The sequence below is a fragment of the Pelmatolapia mariae genome, linkage group LG15 (genome assembly GCF_036321145.2).
Source record: "Pelmatolapia mariae isolate MD_Pm_ZW linkage group LG15, Pm_UMD_F_2, whole genome shotgun sequence".
NCBI lineage: Eukaryota > Metazoa > Chordata > Actinopteri > Cichliformes > Cichlidae > Pelmatolapia > Pelmatolapia mariae.
The window spans coordinates 39,275,288-39,291,672 of record NC_086240.1 but is presented as its reverse complement, the minus strand read 5'-3'; the positions used below and the strand labels follow the sequence as shown (position 1 = coordinate 39,291,672).

The 16,385-nt window shown below is 39.1% G+C and overlaps 1 protein-coding gene across 9 annotated transcripts in view; it reads left to right on the top strand.

Annotated features, from left to right (window-relative positions):
- ttll7 (tubulin tyrosine ligase-like family, member 7) overlaps positions 1–16,385 on the top strand; it is a 112,291-nt gene continuing 95,906 nt past the window's right edge. For all 9 annotated transcript variants that reach the window (XM_063496247.1, XM_063496248.1, XM_063496246.1 and 6 more), the window contains exon 1: positions 1–233. The gene's annotated coding sequence lies outside the window, so the exon portion shown is untranslated. The remainder of the gene's footprint in view (positions 234–16,385) is intronic.

Below are 16,385 nucleotides of genomic sequence, written 5' to 3'. Positions count from 1 at the left end.
TGGACTCGCTCCAGCACTCCTAGCACACAAGAGCACTACAATATACAGATTTTTGTTGTCTGTCAGCCAACGTCTGTTTTTTGTTTAGTGGCGGTAACACGAAGCAGGCACTGTTAACGTCTTGTAAACAGTCCAGTGACTGGAGGGCTTCTGCAAAGACGTCTCCAAACGGTGGATGTGTCGTCCGGATGAGAGCAGCAGAAGCTACACTGCCAGCGCTCGGAATAAATAAGGTAACGTTGAGGGGCTACTTTGCTTTCGCCTGTGCATTCTTTGCTAGGCATTGCAGCTAAGCTAGCTGTAGAGTAGCCTGGGGGTCATTATGTTGTCTTTGAGTAATTGTGTCATTAGGGAATATATTATTTGTTTTTATGTTACAAAATTGAATAAAAATGCTCTCATTTGACTACACTGCAAGCGTTGCAGTGACGCTGAAAGTTAACTGGATGGTCACACTGCCAGGTTGTTTCCTTGTGCTTTGATTCTTCCACCTGACCTATGCAATAGCAGCCTAGCGTTAGCTACTGCTTGCTAGCAACTCATTCATGGCAGGAAAACACCTGCTCAGGCTATGTGACATTTCATTTGCGAGCACAAGCAGTTTTCTTGAAAATCCAATATATTACACGCGAGATTTTAAGTAATCCTATTTGGTGCTAATCTTTAAATACGAGGAAGATATATTAAAAAAGAGGGGGGGATGGCCTATAATCCCACCACTGATCTGGAAGATACCATATTGACTACTTTGCTGTGACATGCCGAGATTCCCCCTTTTACTCTTGTGCAGCAAAGCGTTTTAGCTCAGACCAGCTTTGCAAGAACCCCTATTTTATTTGCGCTAACATATGGGTGAGCAATGGGAAGCTTTAATTATATGATGAATACGGAGCTTGAAGACTGGATTGATTCTGTGCTTTTTGCAGTCTAGTGTGCCACTTGCAGACCACATGCCGACAGGGCACCCTGCTAGTGACCATTCCCATCCGCGCAGATGGATTACATGTTAATAACAAGCTTAACATATTCTGAATGTCATCCTGCCTGTAGGCCATATGCCAGACACACGGTTTTTGACATAAATATAAATATGATACGCTTAATCTCTTATTTTCATACATCTTGTGATGTGTAGTAGTAATATACTTTGTTACATTTGAGTAAAGGTTTCGTGTGAGCAATTTAACCTTACTTCAACCATTCCACAAATGCTAGTAGCATTGAAGAGAGGTTCACATTTTTACAAACTACAGGCGTGTGCTGATGGTTATTTTTTTACTATGGCCCCTGTGCTCTGTGCAAAATGCTTTGCATAGTAAGCAAATGATTTCATTAAGCCAAAGGCTTTGTGCCCTTTTTCTGTTTGTAAATCACTTTTCATTCAGAGCTTTGTGCAACTGTGGACTGAGCACTGTCCACACTGTCCATGTTTTTTCACCCTGTCCCATTTTATGTAGATAAAGCTTGAAGATTGCAGTTAATGTATTCAGTTAATTTCCTTTCCAAGGGGGTGGCTTTAATGTAACATTTGACAAGGTAGCATAAATTATTTCTGATGAAGTTATGCTTAACATTTAACTGTTGATGTATTTCAGTACCCTGTGGGCTGACAGCTCCCACACTTGTTCCTCTTCATATGTTGAGGAAGGCGTGAAGTCAGTGTTGGGTCACTGGTTGGAGCTAATTTTAGATCCACAGGCAATTCAAAGCTCTCTGCTTTCCTGTGAGAATTGGCCACAAATTTAGCCCTCATTATTTTTGGGCAGACAATGAGATGTCAGTGGTCAGATAGTTAACTAAATAAATGTAATTATACTATGTTTATTTTATTATACTTTCTGTTTTTCACCGTTAAAATATGCAGTGTCACTCTTACAGTTTTTCACATGAGCGACATTTATTGAATCCTTCCAATGTGTTCTCAAAACGTGGCAAAACTATTAAACACATCAAAACTCTTGAAATTTTATAAAGTTTGAAAATATATGGAGTAAAAATTACAAATTGAGCCCCCCCCCCCCACCGGCACTTAACGGAGGACAGTTGTATTCGGGGACTTTCCTTAAGTGATTTACAGAAACACAGTAAAGAGTCAAGATTACAGTAAACGAGAATCAGCTGGGATTGGATTGTTCAGCTCATCTTGCATTCACATAAGAAGAAGAAATAGAACAAGAAATGCTGTAATTGTGTATGTTTTATATGTGTTTTATATCTCACAGGATTTATATACAGTCATGTAAAAAAGAAAGCTTTCACATCCCACGATTCAGTAGCCCGCAGAACAACCTTTAGCAGCACTAACTTGATATTATCAGGGGATCATTTTTACAGTCATGTGAAAAAGGAAATGGAAACCTAAGTACACCCCATTATTTAATAGCTTTCAGAGCCATTTTAGCTGCAGCTACTTAAGTCATTGAATTGAAGTAATTGTTTTCTGTATATCTGTCATGTCTGAGGTAAGGAGGGGACCCAAACGCTTAACTCTAAAAAGGCAGTTCATTTATTTACAGTGAACAACAACAAATGTGCAAGCTCCAGCAGTGTGGCTCCCAAGATGATTCCTCCCGAATTCCTCACAGTGCAAAAGTGCATGGCGTGAATCGTGACGACAACGAACTCCTATCCCCCGCTGTGGCTCTGCTCCCGTGCAACACCCCGCTCCCGACTCCTAGTGAAAAAATTCCAAAACACAAACGATGACTAGGTAATCCTTTCGGTAAAGAGGTTTTCAAAAATAGAAAGCCGTGGCTGTACTAATGAGTCGAACTCAACGATCCACCGTCGACTGAAGCTCAGCTACTTGTTTAAGAAGAGACGGTGGTGCAGACTGTAATCAGCTACACCTGGCAACAGCTGATGAGCAGCAGGTGTGGCAAGCTCCAGCGCGGGAACGCTTCCAGGATGAACGGCCCTTGGTGCCCAAGCTTCCGGGTCCCGATCGTCCCGTAACAAAACATAAACACAGGGAGGGGAGGAAGGGAGAAACACACACAAAACATCACACACATACACAACAGCGGAGAACTGCTACACCGTGACAATATCAGTCTCTCACATTGTTGTGGAGGCCTGCTCCTCTTTACAAAGTTGCTTCAAAATCATTGAAGTTTGGACATTCATTTCTTGAAGAGACCTTATTCAGTTCTCTTGAGGTCTTATTACACCATGTCAGTTGGCAAATCTCTTTGACTGGGCCATTGCGACACCTTGATTCTTTTTTTTTTCTTTTTCTTTTTTAAATTTTTCAGTCATTCTGTTGCAGATTCGCCTGTATGTTTGGGATTATTGTCCTATTGCGTGAAAGAATTTTATGTAAGCTGTAGCTGTTTAATAGATGGCCTCACATTTGACTCTGGAATACTTTGGCATATAGAGGAGCTCATGGTTGTTGGTGGTTTTGGCTGCAAAACAAACCAAATCATGATCCCTCCACCACCATGCTTGCCACCAAGTGTTTGTGCCTGATACACTGTGTTTGATTTTCTCCAAACATGGTGCTGTGCATCATGGCACATCTCCATTTTTGGATGGGCTACCTAAAAGACTTTGTTCCTGAAGCTTTATTGTTTGTTCAGATCCAACTTTGCAAACTTAAGCTGTGCTGCCATGTTTTATAGAGAGAAAAGGCTTTCTCCTGGTATCTGTTTCAAGGACGCCATACTTGTTTCTAATTGTTTCTAATTGTACTGTCATGAATTTTAACATTTAACAAGATAAACAGGGCCAGTAGAATCTGAGAGCCCTTGTGTTTTCTGCACTTTTTCTGAACGTTGTGTGCTCTAACCTTGGGGTATTTTTGCTGCGAGGTCCACTCATGGGAACACTTTGGCTTTGTGTTAGCATGCCTGAATGCTTCAGACTATCAAACTACCAAAACATCTGATTTAAAGATCTATATTTATAGCAGTGGTCACAGTTGCTGGATAATCAATTAATCAAATTCATTTAATTAGCAGCATCTGGCTGCTACTTACCGTCTTAATTCCTATGGAAGCAGCAAGGGTAAAATTAGTTTGCAGAGGACTGCACAGAGTCCTGTGAAATGTTTCTTTTTCACATGACTATGTGTAATACTGTTATTTCCTTTTGAAAGTGTCCAGTTTCACTTTTTGCTTATCCAGCATGATTACAAGAAGTGTGAATCAAGTAAGTAGTTAAGTAAACGTGATATTGGGTAAGATGTTAAAGACGACTCTGCTGTAGCATTATAAAGTAGAAGAGCATCTCTTTGCAAAAATATGTTTTACTGGGTGAGAACAGGTTTGCAAAAAAGTTCAAATGAAGTCGGCAAATTGTTTCTAAATAGATGGAAACTGTTTACAATTTATATGTTTGATTTATGTTTACGAAAGAGCAAGAATTGGGGTTAGAAAAACTGTGACGCATGAAATGTCAAATGTCACTCACAGTTTTCTGCTTAAATTCTTTGTTTACTTTTGCATTTTATCTGTGATGGAGCCATGCTGTAATAGTACAACATGGCTCCATTCTTAGCCAGTGCCTTCTTCTGAATGCTCGTACATCCCCTGGGGTCCCATTGCTGCCGTAATGGCAGGGCATACTGTACATAGAAGAACTTCTGTCTGGAAATCCTGCTCTTTCAGTATAACACAAGGCTAAATGGTATTTCCCCAGGACTTTCTATTGATTCTGTATTTGATTTCTGCTTTCAAGATGTAGTTTCATGTTAGGCTGGAGGAATATAAAACAAGTCCCTCTGGGATGTACCACTAGTTGTTGACGGGACTTGTGTAATAGGTGTGACACAACCTTGTCATGTACAAACACAGTCTTCTGCTTAAGCTCTGCTTTTCCTTTGACTCACTACTTTCAGACTATTTACGTGGTCTTTGTGGATTCGTTTTTGGTATAAAAGAGGTTGTTTTAAAGAGTGATTTGCTGTCATCTTAAAATACTGAGATAATATCATCCTGTATTGCACGTTCCTCTATGGATAAAGAAGAACTGCAAACCATACCAGCAAAATGCCCCGACAGCCAAACAGAGCCACTGTATGGGTCAAGGACTCAATTGTTTTCCTTTACTTTTCCACTTTGCCTGTGTGGGGAGAAAACCACGGTGTGTAGTAGTATGACTTCACATTTACCACCTGTGCTGGATAATAAGGGTGAGATTGTGCATAACAATGCCCTGAAAGACAGATATGCATTTGTTGAGCAGCATGAAGAGCTGACTCGCTACAATGAAGCCTTTCTGTGTGGTGTGGCAGGGAGGGAAAGTGCATGAGCTAAGCATCCCTATAAGGTCTGCAGTCATAGGAGCACTGCAAATTCTCAGATGGCCCTTTGGCTCACCCTGTTGGTGAAAATGTGCTACTGCTGCAGAGGATTAAGTGGAAACTCCACTTTATTACGATTATATGTAGGGACGAATAGTAATTTGTACTTATAATGCTGTCAGTATTTATGAATATGACAAATGTGACAAATAGTTATTAAAACCTCCAAACCAGATTTTGTTGGTGTTTCTATTCATTACAGAGTCCTTTAAATAGAAATCTGAGGACCCGATTAACAAACTTACAGGGGGCCTGTGGCTGTTAAAGAAATGCAGCTGCTGCCATTTTCTGAAGGTTGCAGAGTGTGGTGCATTTACGGAAGAGGTTGCCTAATACTTCTGTGATTAAAGGAAGTAGGTGTTTTTGGTAACAAATATGGTTGTTATGGACTTGCAATGTATTTTTTTTGTAGAAAAGGCTAAATCATGTTTTTTCTAAATCGTGTTTTATATTTTATGTTATAAAATTTAAAAGCTGAACCTTTTTTTTAAAAAAATCCTGTGATATATTTTACATTTTAGACTGACTAGGATGATTGTCACAAAATAATGTTTTTTTTTAAGTTACTGTTAAATAACACTAAATCCTCAGCTTTCAAGTGAGTTCAGGTAAAATCAGGCCATCTCGTGGTTTATAGCCACCGCTACCAGCGAAACAAACGAGCAAAACAACAGCAGGCCTCTTTTTGCTGGATCATCCATCAGTGTGCCGCTGAAATGTCTCACCTGCAGTGTTGCCAACTCCTCAGTAAGGAAAATCGCTATTGGCTGTCCTAAAAGTCGCTAGAAGTCGCTAAATGACGTCATCACCTAATTTGCATAATTGGTCATGCTAATATAATTGTAACCTATGTTGTTGGAGAGAGAAATAACATCGTGGACGAGACATAAAGTGAGTAAAAAACGTCCTAAATGCATTTAGAGTTTATTTAGAACTACAAATTAAATTTCTTTTAGCAATTATTGTTTTTTTAATGTCACAATTCCAACCCTGCTCCTTTACCCGGGCCTGGACCAGCAAAAGTGACCCGAAATAGGCCCTCTGGTGGAGTTACTTTGTGTGTGTGTGTGTTTATAAGTAGTTTTAAACCTTGTGATCCACAAAACAGCATAAGAGTAAAAGAAGAACTGCCTGCGTTACAGCACCCGCTGCTTGTTGAGAGTAAAAGCATACCCGCTTTCACGTCTTTTTTAGCAACTTTTTTTTTTTAGAAAAAAAGTCGCTAGGGGGTCTGAAAACTCGCTAAATATAGCGACAAAGTCGCTAAGTTGGCAACACTGCTCACCTGTGACCTTATATGGTCGCAAAAACAAGCCTAGATAGAAAAATCCGTGTCGACATTTTTTTCCCTAAGATACAAGGAGGGGAAATTAAGTCATCTAATCAGTGACATATTTACCGACATACTTATAGATATATTTATGCGCATGTGTATCTTGGTTTTTTTGTTGTTTGAGGTTGAAGCAGGCTTTATTACAGTAGCTAATTTTTTAAAAAAGTGTAATTTATAATGTCTGTCATGTCTGAAAAATAATTATTATAAATCTTGATTAAAAACACAAATCCTCTACAATAATTCTTCTTCAAATTAGGAATAAATAACCCTGCAATACTGTGCAGGATAATTAAGAGTAACAACACGGCATTTGCCTGGGGACTGTGTATCATTTTCATTTTTTAAAATACTTGCATTAGAGATTGTGTGCACTTTCTGCTTGTATGTTAGTTTAGTTGCATCATATGTGCTTGTCAGCTCCACTGTTGTTCCTGAGGGTTCACGTGACACCAAGGTCTGCTGCTCCTATGGAGACAGTATTCCCTGCCTACTGTACAGAGAGCCAGTACACCGCTGGGAGGTGGGGGAAGATTGTCAACAGCACAGCTTGCTTCACTTTATCACCCTGACTCTTTGTTGTTGCTCTCCCTCCCTCTCTGCTGAGCTCACTTTAGTCTCCGTTCGTCCCAGGATCAATGCCGCGTGCTCTCTGCAGGCAGACCAAGAGGCTGACAGTGACGACTACTGAGTGATCAAGCAAGGCGATCAGATTGTTTCCTCATTCTAATTTGTCCAGAGGCTGCTGATGGGATCAATAAGGTCGCTTTGCAAGCTAGCCCGTGTGCTTGTGCTCAGCGCTCCTACAGGAGAGTGTGTGCGTGTGTGTGCGTGTGTGGACGGTAAACACTGGTCGATAGGAAATGGACTTTTCCGTGTGTTCTCACCACTAGAGGCTACTGTTGATCTCTTTATGAAATGCAGTAGAGACGCCACGAGACGGTGCACTGTAGATGTAGTATCACTAGTTTATGTTTCTTATGATTTATGTGCTCTTTATACAGTGTGACGAATAAGTATTTGCCCCCCTTACCTGATTTCTTCATTTTTTGCGTATTTGTCACACTTACATGTTTCAGATCATCAAACAAATGTTAACATTAGACAAAGATAATGCAAAAAAATATAAAACCCAGTTTTTAAATGATCATTTCATTTATTAAGGGCAAAATGCTATCCAAATCTACCTGCCCGGTGTGACCTATTGACTCAAGAGTCAAATAAAACTTGAAAAATTAATTGAGCTAAAAGATCTCAAAAATAAACCGATCTGCCTTCCCAGCAGTGGTTAGACTACCAAAATCACTCTATGAGCACATCAAAAACTCATCCAGGATGGCACAAAACAATATCTAAAGAACTGCAGGACTCAGTTGCCTAATTTAAGGTCAGTGTTGATGAATTAACATTAAGAAAGACTGGGCAAAAATGGCATCCATAGGAGATTTCCAAGGCAAAAACCACTGCTGAATAAAAAGAACATCTTGAATCCACAAGACGTCTGGGAAAATGTTCTGTAGGCTGAGGAGAGTTGAACTTTTTGGAAGGTTTGCTTCTCGTTACATCTGGTGTAAAACTAACACCAGTTCATAAAAAGAAAGTCAGTTTTGGAGTCCTTATTTAAATCCAAATGAAATTCTTTGGTGTGACTTTAAACGAGCCTTTCGTGCTTGAAAAGCCTCCAGTTTGGCTGGATTAAAATAATTTTGCAAATGATATAAAAAAATACATGATATAAAAAAATATCGCAAATGCTTGATTGCAGTTCTTTTTGTTAAGATTATCAATGCCAATTATCAGGGTGCAATTACTTTTTCACATGGAGCCAGGTAGGTTTAGCTTTTTTTCATCTTAATAAATCATCATTAACAAACTGCATTTTGTATTTACTCTGTTTATCTTATCTAATATTTAATTTGCTTGATGATCTGAAACATGTAAGTGTGATAAATATGCAAAAAAAAAGAGAAATCAGGAAGTGGGCAAATATGTTTTTATGGCAAACTATAATATATATCACTATATTTCACAGACTTATTAATCTGTATCTTGCTAACTTTGCTATGCTGAAAATCATATCAATTTATTTCAAATGTATGCATTATTATATGGAAGTCGGCGTTGTCCAAAATGCAACACATAGCATTTGTCATAGAAAACATATTTTAGTGACACTTTGCCTTTTAGACTTAATGGTTTGGCACCCCTAATTTTCTTCTCAGTACTGTGTCAACCAAAATTATTTTTTTGAAGCAAGACCCTCAAGATGTAATGTCATTCAAAAATAGTAAGAATGAAAAATTAAAATTAAATTAAAAAGTAAAAAAAATAAGTTGGTCACAGAAAAACAATCACAGCGTCTTGTTAATTACCTCAGAACCCTTCACATGTATCACGGAACCTCTTGTGGAGATTAAAAACTGTCAGACCATTAGTGATGGGTCGGTCACGAACGAAATGGCTCTTAGAGCCGACTCTTTGAAGTGAACCACGCGAGCCGGCTCTGTGGTTTGTTTGTTTTTCTTTCTCTCTCTCTCGCACTTTTTTCCGCTTCACTCCGCACGCGAGCCTTGTGCTTTGCGCTGGGCAGAGGGGGGAGGGGCGGTAGTTACACTCACAGTAGCATAGGAACAGAGCGGGAGGGAGAGAGAGAGAAAGAGAGCCTGGGACAACAACGTCACATTAGAAAGGTATAGTAATCATCCACAACTATTTTCAGTTGCAGATGATAAAGGATTCAGAAAGTTTATTCATGCAGGCCCATATGACAGAGAATATGCATCTTCTTTTTCATATTTTAATTTATATTTAATTGTGCTGTGGTTTGCAGTGTTTTGTGTTGTTTCATTTTAAATTTGTTTAAAAGGAAAAAGCTGAAAATTTAAATAGTTAAAAGTTGAAATGTAAATAGTTGGTTTTTGTATTATATGATTTATTTATTACATTTTATGTGGAGTGAATAAATAAAAGTATATTTACGGTGGCCCCTAGAGACAAAGCAGCATGTACAAACTTCAAAACACGTAAAAACTCAGAAGCACGTAAAAACTCCAAAACACATAAAAACTCAGGCTACGTCCACACGTACCCGGGTATTTTTGAAAACGGAGATTTTTCTATGTGTTTGCACCTTTCGTCCACACGTAAACGGCGTTTTCGGTCTCTGAAAACGGAGATTTCTAAAAATGCCTGTCAGGGTGGATATTTTTGAAAACTCAGTTTTTGCATTTACGCGTGGATGAGGAAAACGGAGAAAACGCAGCGTCAAAGATGTGCGCCTTTTTTGACGTCACACTGTGCGCCACGTTTTGTTTCGGTGAAATGAATTTCTACAATACTGTTACTGTTAATTGTACTCTCTGCAGTGTTTAAATGCTCACATATACACACACAGTTACTGTCCCTCCACACATACGACTCGGTTCTGCTTCTACGCCCCATCTTTATTTACTATTTCCCACCGAGGCTTCTAGACTTCTGATTGGCCAACATTTCTACACGTTTAGGAATATATCGGCACCTGTTGCTTTGGCATGCTCCTAGCAGCGTTTTCCTTCATTTCTGCATTTACATGTGGACGGGATTATTTTTTAAAACGAAAACGGAAAATCTCTGTTTTCAAAAATACCCGTGTACGTGTGGACGTAGCCTCAGAAGCACGTAAAAATTCCAAAACATGTACAAAAGACAACAGAAGTGCTCCAGAATGCTAGGCGCAGTGTTGAGCTTTTGTTACCTAGAGGCTACACAAGCCAGCAAGTACCAACGACCGGTGTGTGGTAGTAAGAGGTAAATGAACTTTTTTTTTTTTAATTATTTGAATATATATGAGTGCTTGTGTATAAATACACAAACAATACACATATGCTTTCAATTGTGTAATTTAAGTGATCTAGGTAGCTCTGTTTTGGAAGTTCAGTTAACGCTAGAAATGTGTTTTGGAGTTTGTACGTGCTTTTTGGAGTTTGTACGTGTCTCTGGGGGCCACTGTATATATTTATATATAAACATAAATAAAACCACTTTTTTTTACATTAGTAATTCCATTTGTGCATAATTTTATATTATTGTAATAATAAATTAATTAAAGCAACAAAACAACCTGAAGAGCCGGTTTGGAGCCGAAAGAGCCGGCTCTTTTTAGTGAGTCGAGCCGAAAGAGCCGGTTCTCTAAAAAGAGCCGGAAATCCCATCACTACAGACCATTAGTAATCATCACTGCTGACTCCAAATTCAGCTTCTACAAACTCTCCTTTTTACTTGTGACAATCACGAGTGGCTGAAATAGTTTGTCTATGAAAAAAAGAGGCATCCAGGTTTTTAATCCTATTCTAGTTTTGTTGATATTCAGACTGTAGCCATGATAAACTTGGTTATTCATGTGTGGACATTAAAGCACCCAGGCTTAATGGCTGCTATCAAATCTAAAATTTGACAGTCAAATTGGATTTAGCCATTGTATGAGATGATGAGAGTACTTGATCCTTTTTTGTCTGACATATAAAACTGTTACAACCTATGATGAATGAAAATGTAAGAAGTAAAGAAGAGACAAAAGAAACACCCTTCAACAATGTCACGAGTGCTGATGTTACATTATTTGTCCACTAGAGGGCACTCTGTAGCTTCGCTAATGGGAGTGTGTGTTTGTTTTTCCACAAACACAACAAGCAGCTGCTCCAAGCAGAGTCAGGCAGAACATATGAGTAAGACACGACTTCTTGTGACAGGTAAAAAAACATTATTTTTAATGTCATATTGTCATAGTTAAGAACAGCTACATACAGCAAATTTTAGAATCTATTTACATATTGGCCGTTTCTCAATTCTCAAGTACACAAACACTGCACGATCGTTCTGCAATGGGCATGGTGGTGTGCTCGATGACATCTCTGTTCCGGAGTTTTTAGCCATTCCCTCTTAATTTAGCTGTGATTAATATTTGCAATGGAATGATGTAATAGATTTTTTTAAAGAAAAAAAGATAATTTAATAAAGTATCTTAAGCACTTTGGCAAAATTTGCTTTTAAGCATCTGTTTCATAATGTTAAGCACAATCACTACGTGACAGAATCACAAGCTTAATCTCTCTCTTAATAAAAATAGTATACATGTATGGCTGAATAAAAACAAACAGGTGAGATGTTAGAATGCTTTTATTTTTATTTTAGTAAACACTCAAAACTTACAATAGACAGTTGCTGGGGTTTGGAAGAGAATTGAACAAATATTTAAAATAGAATCTGATCATTTTTGGAGCAGCCTTCGGGATCTCAATGTATTAACATGCTGAATTTGCTCCCGGTGAAAATGTTAACTCCCGAATTTAAATATTTTTAATGTTAGAGTCAGCTGTTTAAATCAGAACAGCACATTAGACATCAGGGGGTATGACAGGTGAAATTCAAAACTGACAGCTCTCCAAGTAAGACTTCAATATTAAATAAAATGGTCCAGTTATGAAGCTTAAATTTAGTCTTAGCCAGACAGATTTGCTCAGGAACTAATAAAACACTGAAAAAAACCAAACATTAACATTTAGAAGTTACCTAAGTGACTTATATATCATGTTTAACCTGAGTAGCGAAAGACCGGGGGTGTTGAAAACGATGTGCCGAGAGTCTGCTGTTCTCGCCGGCCCTAGTGAACATTGACCTCCCGGTCAGCTTTGGAGCTGGTGGGTAACAGACGTCTCCAAAAACGTCTGAGCACTTTTGCAAATATGTGATGTCTTGATTGACAGGGGATTTCTTTAAATCACCCTGCCGTTCTTTCTTTAGCCAAGACTCCTGAGGTAGAAAGCACAAACACTGCAGTTGCCTTTATACTCGCGAGGGCAGCCATGGACGCACGACCTGCGCCTCATCACTGTCTGCGTTCTTTATTTATACAGTTCTGTGTCTGTCTGTGTGTGTGTGTGTGTGTGTATGTCTGTACAAAGGTTACAAAGTGACAGGGGATTTCTTTAAATCACCCTGCCGTTCTTTCTTTAGCCAAGACTCCTGAGGTAGAAAGCACAAACACACTGCAGTTTCTTTTACTCGCGAGGACGGTCACAGAAGCGCTCGCACAGGAGACACTCATGGACTCGCGCTTTGTCACCGTCTGCGTTCTTTATTTATACAAGATTGTTCTGTGTGTATGTGTGTGTGTGTATGTGTGTGTGTGTACAAAGATAACAACATTATTCTCAGAACTCAGAGCTGAGGTTCCCCTTTTCTAAATCTGTATGTTCTAGAATAAAAAGAGGAAGCTGTAAGTTGTTTATCACAGAAGAGTTCATGTCAAAAGTTATTAGGTGAAAAGTCACGTAGACATGTGCTTCACTGATAAACATAAAGAATACATTTCATGTAACTGATCAAAACATAATTTTCTTCTGACACAAAGTTATTCTCAGAGCTGAGGTTCCCCTTTTCTAAATCTGTATGTTCTAGAACAGAAAGAGGAAGCTGCAAGTTGTTTATCACAGAAAAGGTACATGTCAAAAGTCACGTAAACATGTGCTTCACTGATAAATATAAAGAATACATTTCATGTAACTGATCAAAACATAATTATCTTCTGACATCCGGCCCTGTTTATCAGAGAAATGAAATGTACAATAAGTAACTACTTGTCTTTCACATTCTCAGTTAGTACATCATTTGTTACACTTCATCTTCATGATCTTCATTGATTTCAGTACATCTGCGTATGCTGTGAATGATAAACTCATCATCTGTGAGATTACAGCTTTCAAACAAGGAATAACTCAAATAGAGAAAACAAAATAAAATCAGGAAAAGTCCAACGACAATCAACAGTCTCTTTAGCATCTGAAGCCATGTTTGAAGAATGTACATTATCTGGTACGTAGGTGCAGCATGTGGTGTTGAACAAAACGCACAATCCTCCTTTCCCAGCCAGGATCATGTGCAGTGCTACACAATGTTGCATTACAGCAATTCTGAGAGCGTCTATTTCTTGATTTTGTCCCTCGTTGACCTTCCAGGATGCTTTGAGGAACAAGCCGAATCCATAGTCCATTATCTCACTTCTGAGAGCATGTTTTCCAACTCCTGCCCACAGGAAGAGTGAGTTGAGTATCTTTTATCCAGTTGTCCAGAGTTTGAATTCTTCAGGTACGTCGGTTCCCCAGATTGAGTCATGTGGTCTGACTGTTGAAGTTGAGCGTTTCTTCCTGGATGAGGATGATGATGATGTTGTTTTTACAAAAGTCATTCTGAAGGTGTGATCGGAGATCAGAATTAGTGCACCTGTTCCAGGGTGTTTCCCATATATGGTTGTGTTACTGTGCTCGGCATGTGCGAGCAGACGTAACAGTCTTTCTCTGTGGTTTTGTTAAACACATATCTGTATCAGGCATTTTTCATCCAAAGATGGATGTGATCTTGTGTCATGTCCATTAGGTGTAAGTTGTCGTACGTCCATCTTCTCTTTCTGCCTCGTGGCTCGGCTGCTGTTGGCATCAGCCGGGGTCCTGTAAGGGTGAGCCTTGTAGTCAAGGTAACCACCAGGGTTCCCCTTCACACCTACACCTGGCTGCCTAAAGTTGATCGGATAGAGAGCGGAGTGCGGGCTTACCCCACGGGGGCCCAAGAATCGCACTTACCACCCTCACCCCCGAAACAACCAGGCATAGGCGCTTCCTCCTTGGTGTCGGGGCTTCCCGGGACCTCAACCTTTTTGCAGTGGCTCCGATGTATCCAAGATGGTCTCTCTGCAATTTTACAGGCTATGGGTGTTGTCAATAGCACTTGGTTTCAACCTGCAAGAGACTGGAGAAGAGTCTTACGGCAGTTTATTGTTCAAAACAATATCCTTATTTTCTAGTAGTTTTGCCATCCATTCTACCAGAGTTGTCCCTCCGACAGATTTTTCTAAGGGTTCACTTGTCACTGGGAGTGGAAAAGGTCTCCCATGAACAACCTCAAATGATGTCAGTTTTTGAGAGGCTTGTATTATTTTCATCCACATTTTTACTAGGCCTATGCACTCAGGCCATTCAGGCCAGAATGATTGCATAAACATTTTGCAACTGAGATTGCATCTGCTTTTTTCACTGGATAAATCTCTGGCCATTTTGAGAATACGTCTATAATCACTAGAGTATAAAAGTGTGTATTAAGGACCTGGACTACCCCCCCGAGGACACATGGGTCACCCCATGTGTCACTAATGCTGCTGTTCTGCACAGGGACTTGGGGAGTATCGGTTTACCTTCACAAGTCATAAGATCATTTTCTAGCTGCGCTCCACACTTTAACCATTTCTTCTGTTCTGTAGTTGGTGCGGCTATTTGTTCATCTTTAAGTACATCAAGTGGTATTTGCATAGAGGATGCAGACATTAATGTGTCTACAGATTGTTGTGAGGCTAACTTTGCTGCTTGATCTGCAAAGTTGTTACCTTTAGTTATTTTTGATTCATCTTTCTGATGTGCAGCACATTTACATAATGCTAACTGTTTTGGCAATGTAATCACTCCTAATAGTGTTTTCAGAAGATTTGCATGCTGTACTGGATGTCCAGTAGATGTAATCACTCCTCTGTTCTGCCAAATTTTTCAAAGTGACGCTGCTGAAAAAACATACTGACTGTCAGTATATATATTTATATCTTGGCCTGTGTGTGTGAGAATGTCAACAGTTTCGCTTCCGCAGCTCTCTGTTGTAGTTACTGTATAGCCGATGGCTACTTTTAGACGCTGAGTCGTCTACAAAACGTCAGTGGAACCAGCTTGTGGTGTACAGTAAATGTCAGCTCGCGGCTTTGTCTCCTCATCTAGTTTTGTTACACAGCAGTGTAGATGACCTTCTTCGGGTGAGGCCAAAGGTGTGCTCGGGTTCAACTGACATCATTTATCAATTCTAATCTGTGATTACGACAATAAGATTCCATCATTTTAGAGTTGTCTCGCATGTGTGAGGTAAGACAAATGGGCTTAGATTAAAATTGAAGTCACTAAATAAACTATATTCATCTGTAATGCTAGTTTCAAGTTACTGAATGCTTCTTCTGTTTTATTTCTTTTCAGGTGCAAGACTACATTTTGACTTAAGGCATTTAGGTCATTTCTATTTTTTCAAAGAACTCACACATCTCACATATTTCAAACTGCTAAGTTAGGATTTTTTTTTTTTCTTAAAACCTCCATTTACTTCATCTACCTAGAGTTTAACTTGTCTGTCTCTCTTCTCTGGGTGCACACTTGTCACAGTGAGTTTTCCCTTTTATGGGCATGTAGTTCCTGTTACACACACTTCCTGTTACACACACACACAGGCACACAGAGCCATATTTCCTGTTTCTTCAGACTAATCGAACTCTTTGTTTTATTTTTAAGGTCTACCAACCCTCTTTAATTCTACTAACTCTTGATCTAAAATGTAGCATCATTCACACAATAATTTCATAATCGTCTCACACACACTACCTTTTAGATATACTAAATTCTTTGCATTTTTACTCACAGCATTCACACACTTGAACTGCGACAAGAGTTCAGGAATATAACTCAAAATACGCTTTCCTAAAAGTATTTTAGACATGCTTTTCAGAATCAGAAAGAGCAAGTCCAAGAAAAACAATTGAAACCTCTAATCATTCTCACAGCACACACATAACTGGAAAAAATAAATAAATAAATAAATGAATAAAACACACCAGCATTTATTGCTCAAGATAGGTTACTACTTAAAGTAATATGTTGGCCTTAGGTATTGTACAATACATTCAATATA